The 16,350-nt window shown below is 40.2% G+C and overlaps 3 long non-coding RNA genes across 4 annotated transcripts in view; 1 reads left to right on the forward strand and 2 right to left on the reverse strand.

The window, feature by feature from the left end:
- Positions 1-4,025, forward strand: part of LOC114057658 — an 11,132-nt gene extending 7,107 nt beyond the window's left edge. The window contains exon 4 of the long non-coding RNA XR_003571267.1: positions 3,528-4,025. This is a non-coding gene — a long non-coding RNA (uncharacterized LOC114057658). The remainder of the gene's footprint in view (positions 1-3,527) is intronic.
- Positions 4,026-6,413: 2,388 nt separating this feature from the next.
- Positions 6,414-11,127, reverse strand: LOC114057659. Its single transcript, XR_003571269.1, has 3 exons — positions 10,942-11,127; positions 7,658-7,728; positions 6,414-7,570 (listed from the first exon to the last, which is right to left on the reverse strand). It is a non-coding gene; the product is annotated as an uncharacterized LOC114057659 (long non-coding RNA).
- A 72-nt stretch (positions 11,128-11,199) lies between these two features.
- The window catches only part of LOC114057660, a 45,378-nt gene continuing 40,227 nt past the window's right edge, over positions 11,200-16,350 (reverse strand). For both annotated transcript variants that reach the window (XR_003571271.1, XR_003571270.1), the window contains one exon: positions 11,200-11,337. This is a non-coding gene — a long non-coding RNA (uncharacterized LOC114057660). The remainder of the gene's footprint in view (positions 11,338-16,350) is intronic.

Consider the following 16,350-nt stretch of genomic DNA (forward strand, 5'->3'; position numbering starts at 1 on the left):
GGAATGAGCCATTTTGCTGGACATATACCTTGTGTGTATGTGTCTCCTTCCCTACGCAAGATGAGCCCTGGGCCGGACAGCGTGGGCATAACCCCCCCCACGCATCACATTTCTGCTCCTCCTTTTTTTCAGTCTCACATTTCACAGTTTAAAAATTCATCATAGTGGATAAAAAGACTGGCTATATTTATAATATTGAGTTGTCGGTCCATTTACACAGCAGGTGCAACAAAAAATTCTACCCTTGAGTTTCTATTCTCCATTAACCTTGTCAGCAAATGAAATCTGTACCAGTGTAGAAAAAATCACACATTTTTCTGCCTCTAGGTAGAGAAGGAGGAGAGGAACAGGTAGCAGCAACCTTGTCTCTCTCTTGGTTTGGGGTTCATGCCAGCTGCATTGTTTGTAGGCTTTCTTTTCTGGCATTTTCCCTTTAAGCATATATCTCTATTAACACCAACACATTATGAGAAGATTACAAGGTTAGGCTTACAGAGTCAGTTACTCAAACACACTGGAACACCAAAATTTTGGTTGCCTTAAAAAATAAGTATGGGGATGCAGAGAACCGAAGCATCATCTTACAGAACCACGTTGGTTTATAATCTCCCTAGTTAAAAAAGTAACCCGTGTCTATATCCTATATGAACCAGCTACTACCAGGAACAAGAAATGTGTTGGATATTTGGCTTTGCAAGCATTTTCCAGCAGCAAAGAAACTTTGTCTTCTGCTCCTCTGGGTGTGGAATGTTCAGTATCCTCGGGTCTCAGCCATTCTCCCTCTCATCACTTTCCACTGATTTTCTCTTCTTCCCTGTACACTTGCCCTGGCACCTCACCCCTCTCTGCTCTGCTCCAGTACCCAGCCTGCTCTGGTTTGTGTTTTCACTAATATGCAACCCCACTGGGGTACTGCTACTTCACCTCCTGGATCTCCCACTATTTCTCCCGCCCTGGTTTGCCCATCCTGTTTTGTGCCACTCCTTTTTCACTTTCTGATCACTAAGATTTGCACACAAAATTCCCCCCGTGGCACAAAGGAAGCACCAGTCTCAAGGAGCTCCCCATTCCTGCTCTACATTTCTGATCCCATCTCCATTCTTCCCTACTTTGTTCCTGGCAAAGATGGACATTCTTCTGACACTTTGCTTTCAGGGTAAACAAAATATTTTTTCCTTAATTTTATTCTTGGAAGCAGCTCTCTTACTTCAGCTGAAATAGCAAAAAAATCTTGAAAGGAAAAGGCTGCTTTTAGAGTCTTGCACTGTCCTTGCACTGATAGCCTGCCTAGGAGATACAATCCAGTCCTCTGTTGTTCAGATAATTTGGATAATGTTTAAGTTAGATTATCAGGAAAAAAAAAATTAACCGGAGCACACTAATTTAAATTCACTCAGTAAATGTTCTTGAGTGAGTTTTTTCACAGCCCTTTTGGTCAACAGTAAACCATGTTTATGAACTCTGACCACAGATGAATTTCACGAGAGGTGGTGGAGTCTTTTTGTTTGGTTGGTTGGCTTTTGTTTATTTTGTTTGTTTGTTTGTTTGTTTGTGGTTTTATGTTGTTATTTTTAAAGAAAAAAGGAAACATGAGCTTCTGTTTGTTCAGCATGTCCACATTCCCACTTCTGGGAGTCAACATAGTCATACTAATATATCACTGTCCCTGTTTGAAAAACAGCCCCAAATTTATGGCAGGCGCCAAACCCTAAAATAAACATATAGCAAACAGTTCTGGGAGCAGTAGGAGCAGCAAAGCCTGATTTATTACAGATGAATTATGGCTGAATTTGCTAACAAACTAAGCTCTGACCAATGCTTTTCCCTTGGTTGAAACAGACAAGACATCTATTTCACCTGAGGTCTGCCTAGTGCAATTGGGGATGTGCTCATGTAAGTCTATCCCTTACTGATCTCTTTGTTTTACCTAGTCACTTATCAACTTCAAACCCGTTGGAAAATGGTGTATCCAAGTCCTCTAAAATTCAGCAAACCAGCTTGAAAGTCATTGGAGGAATTATCCATATATGTGTATTCTCTACACACAGAGAATAGTGGGAACAATAAATCTTAAACCTATGCAGTAAACTAGATACTTTTTCATAATTTTGCAAGCATTGACGCAACTTTACTTTCTGAAACATGTCTATAATATCGACTGATTCTGTAGATCATACCTGAGCTATTTTTAGGTCATGGAAATATAAAATTGAAATTGTAATATGAGGGATCTGCAATACCCCAGTGAGAAATAACTGTTTATAGAGGAATGTGTCAAAGCCAGCCTTTGATGCCATTGACTGCTATTACATGTTTATGCAGCAAAGGCACACACACTCCGCTGTGGGGCACCTGTGTTGGAAGCTTCGGGGTCAAAGAAATGAATGTCTTTCAACTTGGTTTTCACTTTGTTTCTTAAATGTCTTAGTGAGAATATCCAATATAAAAAATTTAATGTGATTTCTCCAGACAGCAGGAGGTACGTGAAAACTGATGGCACATTCCCACAAGTAGAGTTTACACTATGGGGAACAAACGATTCCAAAAGTCAAAGACAGTGAAGACAAAGATCTCCTAATGCGAAGGACCAGAGGTGAAAATTAGTGGGGAAATAAGAAAGGAGAAAATAAAGAACTGATAAATCAGAGAGAATAACATTAAATCTCTGAATAATCTACGATACTTTCCACAACCTTCAAAACTTCAAACAGTTCTTTGAATTAATGTGGCTATGTAGAATACATATTGCTATTCCAGCAGCCCATGTGAATACAAATTTCAACCCTAGGAAGAGCATGTTCTTTCAGGGCACTCATCAAGAACTGTTTGAATACCTGTTCTGTCTATTCAGTCCTATCCTATCCTATCCTATCCTATCCTATCCTATCCTATCCTATCCTATCCTATCCTATCCTATTACATCATACTTATCATTGCATTGTCAAAATCATTCAGCTAAATGTTACATAACATGACAAAACTGTTGCATACAGTAATCGCAAATTTGTAGCAATTATTTTACTCTCTGGAGAATGTGTTCCAGAAAATAATAAAAAATTCCAAATTCATATTACACCGACTAATTTATATTTATTAAAAAATTAGGATAGTTGCACAAAATACAGATCGAATCCTTGTGTTCCTGAAACTACAGTTACACAGAAAGTAGCTCTTGGAGTTGGGGCTGGTCTCCAGAGATAACATCCCCACAGCCAGAAAATCCCAGCTGGTAGTTTTGCTGATTTTGGTAGATCAGACACCAACAACTAATTTTGAACCTTTCAATTGCCTCTGTGAAACTACCACATTGTCTTATTTGAGTGTCCATTTTCTTCTTGATTTCAAGAGGAATTTCTGGGTGTAAACTTGACATCTAGAAGTGTCTGTGGCTTTGACCTCCACTGACTGTGAAAGGTATCTGAAAGCTGCCCCTCCGGAACCAAAATGGCATTGTGTGATTTCACTCTGAAGTGACTGCCAGGGAGGAATGCTATCCACTTACTCTTCAATATTTGCTGTTGTTCCAGAGTTTCACAGTTGCGCAGTTCCTGACCCAAGTGAATTTGACCTGCGAGGCCTTATGATGGATAGCCCAAAGTGATGAAACCTTTTTGACTAGACCTCAGGGTTCCAGTGTAACAACAATGACAAAAAAAGATAGCTATGAAACTAAATAAAGACCTCAAAGATAAAATTTCTCTTTTAAGATCAATGAAAAGGTTTTATTTGAAGAAGTTATTGCCCGTTTCTGTGAATAATGAGGCTGCTGCCAGAAACCTAAGAGATATGTCCCCCCAGGCCATGGTATAAAACTAAAACCAAGTGAAAGGGACTATAATATATTAATTAGTAAGTGGACTTCCAGCTTCTAATTAACAGTCTCCACTGAAGTTTCAGTAATTCCTAAGCATTCCATAATAAAATAGAACCCACTTCACGGATCCAAGCAACAATGGATTAATTCAGTGAACTTCTGAACTTAGTGTGAGGACTGAGTTCTAATCTTAAATATAAGGTGGATTAAGAAGGAAAATTCCAAGAACACAAAAAGGCCAAGACAAAACCAACCAACCAACCAACCAATCAATGGACAAAAAAACAATGAGGCAAGACAAATTTGTTATCGTAGGTTGTTGCAAAAACTACAGGAGTAGGATTGCCTGATGCCATTAAGAGATTTTTTTAAAGGAATATAATTACTACCATCTATAAATTAGTCTTTTCAGCTGAACTTCACTGAAACATTTGTTTTCTTTTTTCTTCCTTTTGACTTAATACATATAAAATAAAGGGTTCAGTTATTGAAGAATCAAATACTTTAAATTTGCTGAGATATTCTGAAGACTCCATGTCTGTGGTCAGATGCCAGAACCCTTGGGCTTCAATTAATTTGCATCTTGGGGTGGACAAAGATTTCAGTAGTGTTATGTCAAGGCTAAAGTGTGAATGTACTAGACTTATTACCACTCTTTAGACACAAGAAGATCTACAAGTCGAGGAGCAGAGAGGCAGAGGAGGAAGTAAAAAGGAGATATGCATCAGAGTGCCTGACCACTCTCTGCCCAAATTCTTCAACTTTAGTATGAAGTTCTCTCCCTCAAAAGAGGTCTCTCCAATGTGGATCTTCAGGAACTTTGCCAGAATTAAACGCTCTGTGTACTCTGCTGCTCTGTCAGATGTCACTGAGTGACTGGAGGTTGCAAGGTTACAAAGGATGGGCAGGACATGTACATATGAACCACTGTGGCGTAAATCTTTTTCTTCAGAAATCCAGACTAGAGTCAAATCCTTTGACATGTGTTTTCTATGGCATACTGCTGCTTAGTCATGAGGAAGTGATGCAGGACAAGAAGGAGTTCTCTTCGAGAAATACAGTTTTCTAAGAATTTTTATAGTATATTCAACTACTGTACATTTTCCTGAAAAGTCCTATTTCTTTGAAAGAAGAAAATCAGAAAAATACTTTTCTTTTCCCAAGAATCCTGCTTTTCATCTTCAGCATGGTGTTAAAAGTTCATGAGGATAAAAAAAGACAGCAAAAGGCACAGCAAAGCAGTAAGTCTGTGCTGCTTATTCTACTAAGCAATGTTACTGTTCCAGTAGCCATCTGGCTTAACAGTCCCCTATTTTGAATTTTAGCATTACAAGTTCCCAAGAAAAAAGAATTAACTCTAAAAATTTTAACATTAAAAGTGAAAAAGTCTATGCACTACAAGATTCAGTAAGAATGCAATATTTGGGTAACTTTGGATTAGATTTACCATAAATTAGAGGGTTATAGAAAAATGTATTTCAGGAAAGGCTGAGTTTCTCCTTAACAAAAGATATAGCCTTTTTTTTTTTTTCTAAATTAAGTTAGAATAACCCTAGAAGGGCTCTTCATCAGTATTCTGCTGATAAAATGCTATTTATGCAAGCAGTGAAGAGCTAAGGAAATTACAAAGGTCTCAAAGAAATATAAAGAAAAAAACCCAGTGACTGTACTAGAGTTGTCCTCTCACCTGCACAATGCAAGTTTGCACATTACTTTTCTGTATCTCAGTGCCTGGGATTTATTTGATGCATGGAAGTATGAAGATGAACAGTGGCTTTCCTCAGCTCTACAGAAAGCAGCTCCACAACTGCAATGAGCAAATATCCTGCACGATGCAATGACAGTGAGGGAGGATTGAGTTTTAATTCTCCTGTGCCAAACAAAGAAGTTGCAAAACCTTCTATAGAAGGTGAAGAATTTCTCAGTATGGGAGAAACAGTGGCTTATGTCAGTTCATACTCAGTATCTATTCTTATTTTTGCCCATATTATAAAAGATTTTGTTATTGATTCTATTTTAAGACTCAAAAAGAAAATCAAGTTAGGAACAGAACAGTACAGAGATACACCTAATAGATCATCTGGGTTGCCTACCTACAACTGAACATACTTCCATTATTGTGCAACGTACTTCAAAGACACAGTGTCCTACACAATAATCAATGTCTGAATTTGCAGAGGAAAAGGAAGAAATTATGCTTGATTAATAAATGTTCTTGACTGAGCAATTCAACAGAACAGGACATAGAAAGGGAAAAAGATCTTGGTATTGTGTTAGCAAGTTCAAAAAAATGCAGCGAAAGTAACATCTGTGAGCCATATAAAGTAGGAGGCAGAGAAATAACAAATGAGACAGATGCAGTCAGACATGGCAAGACTCACCTGCAGGATAAATTATTCCATCTAACCACCTCTATCTCCGGGACCTAAAGATCTCCCATGGTCTCTAACATTTTTTAACTGGTTTGGAATCTTCCATTTTTTGTGTGGGTTGCAGCACCATGAACATACTATATTGAGTATAATTTATATATTGTATATTGAGTATAAGTCATATTGAGGATAATGTATTTAGTATTTTTTTTGTTAAATTTGTTTTGTGTAAAATGAAACCCACAGGGATATTAGATACATTAATGTGAGCAATTACCAGCACTTTTTTACTAGTTGAATGCAATTTTGTCAATTTGGTAAAGATGAGTAGGACTACAATAAAAGGAAAGCACGATTTTCAGACATAACTGTTAACTCCTGGAGCTCTTTCATCTTCCTCAATACAGATGATGAACTACAAGCACTTGTGGTTCATTGGCTGCTTCCTGGTAGTCCCATTGCACAAGCTTATCTCATACCACTTTTGGGATGAGAAACAATAAAATGCACAAGCAAATATTTCCATAAATTTGGCATTCCTTTGATGAGAAATGTTTAGAAGTTCAAGATAATTCAACATTGGAAATACAAAGAAGAATATGTAGTTAAATTTAGACCACTGATAGACAAGGTTTGCCTGTATGCAGAACACTAGTTTATAGGTATTTTATATTAAGAGCAGGTAAGCCACATTTCTTTGGCTTATCCCTTTTTTAGTGAAATCTCTGTGAAACACCAGAAGATTCCTCCCACAGTGACTTTGAACCATAAGTATGCTGACCTTTAAAAATCAACAACACTTTGTGGTTTTGTTCTTATCTTTCCTCTCACTGACAACTATGATAAAATTGTTGGCAGACTGTCAATATCTCAGACCACAGACTTTTAGTGAGTCACCAACTGTTCGGATACCTTGTTATTCCCAGCCCAGTTTCTTCCTCAAGCCTCGAGGGACCACTGGTGTGGAAAGTGCAAGATGTTAGTTGTGATTCTGGATCTGGCACCTTTATAGTAAAGCTATCCTGCCTTGAGCCCTAAGGCAAGAGCAGCTGTATATCAAAGTGGCATTGAGTTTCACAGTTGCCATAGTGGGTATTTGACATATAAAAGGACTGTGCTGCTTTGGGGTCCCAAAATCGGAAAGGCTTTGCAGTCTCATGAGAATATTATTATATTGGTTTCACCCAAAGAGTACAGGTTATTTGGAACAGAGAAACTCACTCCCTTGAAAACTTTTTTTTTTTAGAGATAAATGCTACTCCACCTCCACCTCAGTGGTTCTCAGTGTTTTTGTTGTATTCTTGTAAGAGCAGAGGTACTGGTGAATTCTGCTGTAGCAAAGATGCCAGCCCAAATCCATAAGCTTAGTGCTAGTTGAATTTACCTCTTGAAATCAGTGAAAAAACATTAAACCTAGCTTCTTTTACCTGAGATAGGAGGTGCAGGAGAGGCCAACAGAAAAGAGACAAACATTTTGTGTTGCAATCCTCATGATGAAGCCACATCATTTCCCTGAGCTGTGGCAATGCTGCTGCAAGAGTCCTACAGGGAGAAGCATAAGGAACAGATCAAGTAAAGACTGCAGCAAAACAGTGCAGGGCTGCAGGATCCCATGTGGTACTGGACTGTATGAGCTGGGGATGAGGGAATGAGACAGGCTTAGCAGGCTAAGTGTCTGATGAGTGAGGGGAAGAAGATGGGAATATGGATATTGGTTGGGTGAGGTTTGAGTGGTCACAGTTCTGGCTCTGGTTTCATTAGAGTTTGGCTTTGGTTTGGCTTCCTATGTAGATCTAGTAATCTGGTTGGTTTGATTTGGTTTGGTTTTTTCCCCTCAGTTTCAAATCAAGACCAGCAGCAGGTGCTTTTGTACAGCTGACTCAATAGGCTCCTCATGTTTTTGCTCTTGACATGTATAAACGAATGTAACCAGTTATCACCATTGAGGGGGACTACAGAGGGCATTCACTAGCAAAAAAACAAGCAAAACTTTTACTGAAAATCCACCCTTGTGAGTTTTGGATGTCATGTATGTGTCCCTACAGTATTTGAAATAAATTTCATCTTGTGATACTTAATATAGCCATCCCTAGTTCAGTCACATATTAGCTTAGTAAGAGGAGACTTAGTCAGAAGAACAGTGACTTACTAAAGAAATAAAATACATCTTTCAGATCTTTCTCTCAAAGCACAGTAAGAGGTGTCAGAAAGCCCCCTTACTTGAAAGTTTCTGGCCTAAGTCCAACCACTGCAGGAGAGATAAATACATGGGTGTGGGTCACTCTTTAAAGCACTATGTTCAAAAGCAATCTTTAGCCACAACAAAGCCAACCATAACAAAGAGTTGTCCAACGAGTGTCTTTCTAATGGCCTCAAGTGGACTTCATATTATGCCTTGGTGCTAGTGCCTATTAGCTGAGCAGAGTAAAGTTTCATGAAATTGGAACCTCACTGTCTAAAAATTGTGAGCCTTTTATATGTTCCCCTGTACTTCAGATGCACTATAAAGTAGGATTTCTCCACATAGTTGATATGTAGAATGCAAATACTATGAATCTGTACACATACAAGAAAAAACAAATCTAGTGGCTAAGTGACCCAAACTAGGAGCTGGCAACTATATTGATTTCAGAGATTAGAAGGTTTACTCCTTTTTGGTTTTCAGAGACATCTAAACAGTGTGGCATATTTAGCATTGTCCATTAAATGTGATACGATAGAAAACTACTACTTGCTTAAACCTCTAACGAATTGGTACTTAAAGAACAGAAGAGCCCTAAGATGCTGAAGCACATCACTGTCTCAGGAGCACTCCACAACAGTAAGGTTGGAAGAGACTAAAAATAGTGTATACCTGTTTGAATCTGGGATGGCTGAAGCCAGGTAGAGATGAGCAAGAGACTTTGTAATTAAACTGCAATGTAAGAAAAAGTCATCCAGTGCCCTTAGAGAAACACATTCCAGATTACCCATCAGCTCCTGGGCTGCTTGAGGAAGCTGCTGATAAACTGAGGCCTGACTTGTAACCACCCTGAGCTGTGTAACTCCTATGGTTGTCTCTACAATGCCTATTCCTCTTTAAAACTCCACACTGCTGTTTCTGATTCCCATGATCTGTAGAGACTGTCTAAACCCAGAGCTCGGGATGAGTTTCTTTGGTGGTGTGGGCCTCACCCACCCTTTGTGAACTGAAGTTTCAACACATCACCATTGGTGGCAAAGTCTCTGACCAGCTGTTGCACCAATGGCAGCTGGTGATTGATCACAACCCTAGAGCGGCGTGGGAGAAAGAAGGGCTAGAAAAGGTTTAACTTAGCTGTCTTGCACTGACATAACTGCAGTTACCATTCTTTCAAGTTACTAGGCACATTTCTTTTTCTTTAAGTGTCTCATCTGAGGCTCTTTGCATTGTTTCTCTAACAGCTTTGAGGATATTTATGTTTCTATTAATCTTCTATTAAGACTTTTTCATCTTTCATTTTATGATCTCACATTGCCTTTCCTTTGATAAAACATTCTTCTGTTAAGGTACTTCTCTGTGATATTTGGAAAGAACAGACTTTGAAACAAATTAGGCCTTGATTAGTCCCTACCTGTTTGTCTTCTCTCTCTGTCTCTCCTTAAACTTTTCAGTGAAAGCACAGATTTCAACATAAAACTTGAATTCTTGAGATTAAAGCATGCAGTGAGGCTCACTACTTTTTATCTGAAATGGGGTAGACAGCAGGTAGGATTTAGTGCATTACCTTTTTCTCTAAATTACTATATTTATTTTTTTCTGCTCTTATTCTGTCCCACTGCCATATCTGTATTGGAAAGCACATTAGAAAAGAGGAAAAAGGAGAATAAAATGGATTTGCTGCCTCTCTGAGGTAATTTTTTCCCCCCATTGGTTTCTGTGAAACGATCAAAGCCATCTACTTAGATAGCAGAAGAAGGTTTAAAATGTTTGTCCCCTGTTTTCCTGCTGCTCTGCCTGAGCCTCTTTTTCCCTTTGTCATTTACAGTATTGGTAGCTTCATTAACTAGGGGCTACAACAACCAAACCTGCCCGATTCTCCAGGGAGAGTCCTCTCTCCCCGTCTTCAACTACCTATTTTGCTATTGCTGCACATTCAAACCAGGCCCTTTTCCAGCTAGTTTGACCTGGTCAAACAACTAAGAGCAGCCCTAACCTAATGGTATATCCTGGTGGATTGAATCCCTCCTGGGTGAATGCATCCTCACCTCACACAGAGCATCCCCAGCCATGTCTTTGCTCACCCAGTACGGTTGCTGGAACATGGATAAAGGCCAGGATCGAGGAGAGAACTGTGGCCTTGCCCATTTGTAGCTGGTTCTTAGTCATCTGTTGGACCTATGGGTCATGTACCCTAGCCAAAAGTGGTCCCCATGCCAGCCAAATTTAAACAGAAGAAACAGTCCAGGTTTTAGAGGGTGTGCAGCTTGCTCTTTGCACCCCTCAACCCTTTTTGTCTCACCACCCAGGGACTAAAAGTTTTGCTACTGCTAACAGCAGCATCATACTTACTTCATGGAGTTGTAAAATGTCTGGCTTTTCTGTGTAGGAAAATATGGATTTGGATGCACTTCCAAAACACTGAAGGGAAACATGCAAAGATAAGTCAGCTCAACACAGAAATCATGAGAACAGTCATTCTCAGCCAGTGAAGGAAGATGATAAAGCATTCATCAGTAACCTCTAGAAGTTCAGAAAATCAGTAGCAAAGAATGCTCTGCCACCACAACATGTACCTGTCCAGTGGATTTTCATGATACCAAAGCGATGCTGAAAATAGAAGGACCTCCCAGCATCTTGTTTTGCACCAAGGAGGTACCCGTTCCTTTGGGGTCTGAATAAGAAATGCATAACCAGCTTATTGTATAAATAATAGAAGTACTGTAAAAGATGATATCAATAATGGATACTGTGACAGCACTTCTGATGCTAATAGCTGTACTAGAAGGGGTAATAACAATCTCACCTCCCTGCTTATGCTGCAACCCCACCTATGGCAGTCCTAGATGAGCCCCTTCATGGATCATGGCACAGTGCACACATCCCACCGGTGCCCAGGTTCATTGCTGTTGTGGTCTGTACAGCGTTTTTAGGATTTTCGTAGAAGTAAACAATTCTGGTGATGAATTCTGCTGGTGGGTAAAGGAATGCTCATGTGGGCATTTTGCTCCTTCTCAAGATAAGACAAAGTACGTAGATGTTGCTCTCCAGATGTACTGCATGGGACCCACACTGAGGCATCTCTGTTACAGCTTATCAGTTGAGTTGGTCCAGCAGTCACCAAGTGGGCTGAGAGTGGTACACTCCTACACATCTCTGCTGGAACAAGCTAAGGAGAGTCATGGGATGGGCTCAGGTTATTTGTCAGTTACTCATGCTAATATACAGGTCTCTACAATCAAAGTCTGTGGTCATTCTCTGCCTAGATTTGGTGAGAAATCACTATATCCTAGTTACCAGGTCTTCTGCAGGGGCCCACTACACAGGTCCAGTGAATCACAGGAAATCTGCTCTATCCCAAAACCCCACTTCCCCTGTGCACGGCAGAGAAAATGTCATATTCTGTTAAAATCAGTTAGTTATGAGAATTTTTTAGCTGAGACAAAAAAAAGGACTGGAAAGAAAGCTACAATCCACAATCTTGGTACATTGAAATGTTTCCTTGATTTTGTAAACAAGGTTGAATTGACAGGTAAAATAGCAATGTCCATTCTGTGTGCCTTTGAAAACAGCTGTCAAGAAAGATTAAAACCAACATTATTTCCGGTCTAAAAATAAGCTCTGAAAAGCACTGTACTGCATGTATCTCTCAGTCATGCTTTGTTCCTTTTGCACTGCTCTGGCACAAATGGGCTCTCAGACCGGCTGATAACACTGATCACCTTGGAGGGAGAGATAAAAGGAGTCTCTTCTTGAGAAGACTGAGAACTCTCCTCCCTATTAGGTCTTGTCTGTTTGTTTTAGTTTTAGTTAAATGGGAAAGTTTTTTGAGAATTTTTTCATACCATCCCGTGGTTCAGAGCATGGGGAACCCCACTCCTAGCAACTGAGCTGAGCCAGGGAGGGACTGTTCCCTGCATCTCGAGGAGGGGGGTTCCTGAAGTGAAGCATTACAAGAACTCAGGAAACGGGATAAAATCCCCAGCACTTCCAGAACTTTTTCTGCCTTTTTCCTGGGTATCATTGCCAAGTGAAAGGACCATCACAGCCTCCAGGCTGGACACTTCAAAGAGCTCCCCTGGATCATCCCAGCCCTACCATTGTCTCTTCACACGGTTTTCTACATCAGAACCCACACAATGTTTCCCTTGTTTAGTCACCTAGGACTTTACCTGACTGCCATGGAGAGTGACTTGGCAACTATATCAGTCAATTCCCTCAGGACTCTGGGATGCATCTCATCAGGTCTTATAGACTTATGTACATACAGGTTCCTCAGGTGGCCATGAACCTGATCTTTTCTTACACTGGGAGGGACTTTGCTCCCCAGTCCCTGTCCTGCTCTCCATCCACTTGAGGTGTGGGAAGAGAGGTTGTTCTTGAAGACTGAGTAAAAGAAGTTGTTGAGTACCTCAGCCTTTTCCTCATCCAGCTTACCAGCGCTGTTTATCAGGGGGCTACACCTTCTTTGATCTTCCTTCTCTGGTTAACATACCTGTAGAAGCCCTTCCTGCTACTCATTGGATCTCTTGTCAAGTTCAGTTTCAGCTTTGCCTTGGCCTTCCTCACTCCATCCCTACACAACTGAACTTCATCTCTATACTCTTCCCAGGTCATCTGTTCTTGTTTCCACTGCCTGTGCATTTGCTTCTTTCCATTTAGTTTGACCATGAATTCCCTACACAGCCATGCTGGTCTCTTGCCTTTCTTGCCTGACTTCTTGCTCCCGTGGATGTTAATTTCATTGCTATTTTCATAATTTTTGCGTAGGAAAAAAAGTGCTATGAATTAAACATTATTTTGCTCCAGAGACCACTACCAATTCCACCTACAAATACCAGTGCTCTCCACATTTGCATCTTCTGAAAGACTATCTGAGCACAGTGCTGGGTATTTGCAGTATTTTATGGCCACTTAGAGGACCATCAGCTGCCATATTCTTGTGGACACCATGAGTCAAAAGAGAAGTAAAACCTCAAACTCACTGAAGCCCAGGACTTCTGTACTGGTTTAGCTGTGGTCCCCCTTGAAACACACTCTGGTCAGACCCCTAGCGAGCTGCCTTGGTAGGGCTGACCCTGGACTGGGGAATGGAGGGGACTCCTGCTTCACTTTAGTCATCTGGACAAGCACTACAGCTTCCTTTCTGCATGGGCTTGGTAACAGCATAACCATTCCCTTTCACACTCCCAGAAGGTCAATGTTAGCCTATTTAGACTTTCTCAAAGCTATTTTAATTTTACTTGTGACATTTCTACTGAGGCCACATTTGGGAAACAATTGCGGAGAGCAGTGAGTCAATAATTCTGCTGTGGTGGCTGTCCCTCAGTGATGGTACAAACCTTTCCACACCACACTCAGAACATGTGGAAATTATGTGCAGTCTTCCAGGAAGCTTTTAATTTGCTATTCATTTCCAGCAACAGGAAAGGCTTTCTCAGATTTCCATTTTAAACACTAATTCAAATGAAGTCTGAAGATTATTGTTTTCTTATGCAAAATGAATGAATAATTAATTGTCATGGGATTTCTCTGTGTAGTTCCCATCCCTGAGGAATTTGAGCAACTGATGGAGTCCTCGAGATTGAAAACAATTCATAAACACAGGAAATGCAGTCTCTGCATGAATATTCATGATTATTCCACATCATATTCTGCCAATAATCCCACTGTTGCTACACCATGCATCCAAAGCTCATAAGTTATGGCTCACGTGATGATGATACATTTCAAAGAATGCTCAAGATATAATCACCTGTAATTTCAATGGAAAAGCTGGCAACAATACACACCCAGCGTGTATTATGGTAGCTGTAAGAGAGTCATTAGGATGAGATGCAAATATTTGAAATGAACAATGTACAAAATTTGGCAAGTGCTAATAGAACCAGCAGGAAAAAAAAATGTGCAGTTACCCACAATGGAACCGTTTGAAACTATTCAGACCCTGAAAATTAAGCTCTATGTGTTATTCAGGAAACACAGCAGTGTTACCACCCATCTATTGCAACCCAGCCTCTCTCAGCAGCATTCTCACTGGTACTGCCTATATAGGTGTCCCAATAGCATGCTTGTTCACCTGCCCTATCAGTTTATAATGGGCACCTTGGGATAGATCCACACTAAACCCAAGAAAAAAAAACCAGGATTAGTTTACAGTTATCTGTGATCTCTCCACCCCTGCTCTTCTTTGCTGCAGCCTCCTCACTATTTTTCAGCACAGATTCCTGTAGAAAAATCCTCGGTATGGAAACAGCTTGTTTAAATATGGAAAGTATTTTGTGGTTTGTTGATATCCTTGCTCTAATGTTAAAGGACATCCCCTTCTTATCTGGAAAGTGCATAACCATATTGGGTTTATTCCAGTTCCTAAAGAATATATGTATTGATAACACTTACGTAGAAGTATAGATTTGTTTCAGTGGCTTTTGCAAGATGAATGAACTCAAATTCCCAGAACACCTTGAGTGTTTCTTCCAAGCTGTAGATGCTATAAAGCAAATCCTAGGAAAGCCTTCAAAAATGCTTAAAGTTGCTTTCAATGAAGGCTCAAATGTTTGAAAAATTTTCTCAGCAATCAGTTCTCTGATGACATAAAACCAATCTGGAAATCTCACAAGCACTGTCACTGCAAAGTCAGCAATACAAGCCTGTGATGCCACAAAGCCAGTTCATGATATTTTGAGGACTGCACCTCACAGTAGACAATGAAGATGGATATATATTTTAAAAAGCATCTTTAGAACTGAATAGAAACAAAATTTCCCCATCTATTATGAAAACAGTGGCCTAACCAAGTGTCCCAGGTTGGACTTGGCTCTCAGCCAAGTCCCTGGACCCCGGGGACAAAACCTTCCCCCTCCCTTTCACTTTCCCCCAGCCAACCGGAAAAAAAAACCAAAAGAACCCGAACCGAATGAATTTTAAATTTATATATATATATATAAAGAAAACTATATACACACTACCAACAAAAGGGAACTCCCCAAAAGGGAAAGGGAAGGGAAATGGAAAAGGGAAAAAAGGACAAAAAGGGATACAAAAGGGACAAAAAGGGACAAAAAGTTAAATACTCCCCTCGAGAGGAAGCGAACCACCCCACACAGCTACCACAGCACGGTCCGCCTCTCAAGGCCAACCAACACGCCAGGCCTCATTCCCTCACCCGGGCAGAGCGATAGTAGAGTTACCTCCACCTTGGGTCCGCCGGAAGAAAGAGAGCGAGAGCTTCCTCTCTCTCCTTATTTATACTCTTGCTTACGTAAAATTGTATGGAATACTGGGAACATGACCTTGGTTCCTTGGTTACAACCTGATCACCAAGGAAGGCCTAGATTCAAAACCACTACACCAAGCAGAGAGATCCAAGAAGTGTCCCACCTGAAGGGAAAAACTTCCCATTTTGTAGATACCAGGTTTCTGTAGATACAGTTTTACAGATACCAGAAAAACCAGGGAAGAAACTTCATAGAAGTCTCAGAAGTATGAAAAATTTCTGACAATTTTTTTCACATTCACAAACATAATCAACGACAAGACAATAATTCACAAATTCTTATATTCCTGACAAACATGATGAACCTGCTGGAATTTACTCAGCTCTGACTTTCAGAACACTGCCTTTTTACTTTGAGATTAAAACTTGGATGGGTTATCAAGTAACCCAGACTGGTTTATCTGTTTTCCTCTACCCTGTTTCTTAACACATTTCTTGAAAGGCATTAAACGTACAGACTGTGAGGAATTGAATTACCAAGTACTACTACATACACCTGCAAAAATATCTCAGTGAATCTTTCGGAAAAAAATGAAATGGATCCTGGCTGAATTTCTTATGACGCAGAATTGCAAAATGTATTTGTGTCCTATAGGAATTGTTCTCTGCTCAAGAGCCTGGTGCTCCAACTGCTGCTTTGGGGAGCCTAGACGAGCTTAATCTGGGGACTAGGTCACCATCTTAAGTGGTTTCCTCCCTAAGGCAGGTA

This window comes from Empidonax traillii, unplaced genomic scaffold (assembly GCF_003031625.1).
Source record: "Empidonax traillii isolate 1590-97213 ecotype Southwest subspecies unplaced genomic scaffold, ASM303162v1 scaffold140:size1466565, whole genome shotgun sequence".
NCBI lineage: Eukaryota > Metazoa > Chordata > Aves > Passeriformes > Tyrannidae > Empidonax > Empidonax traillii.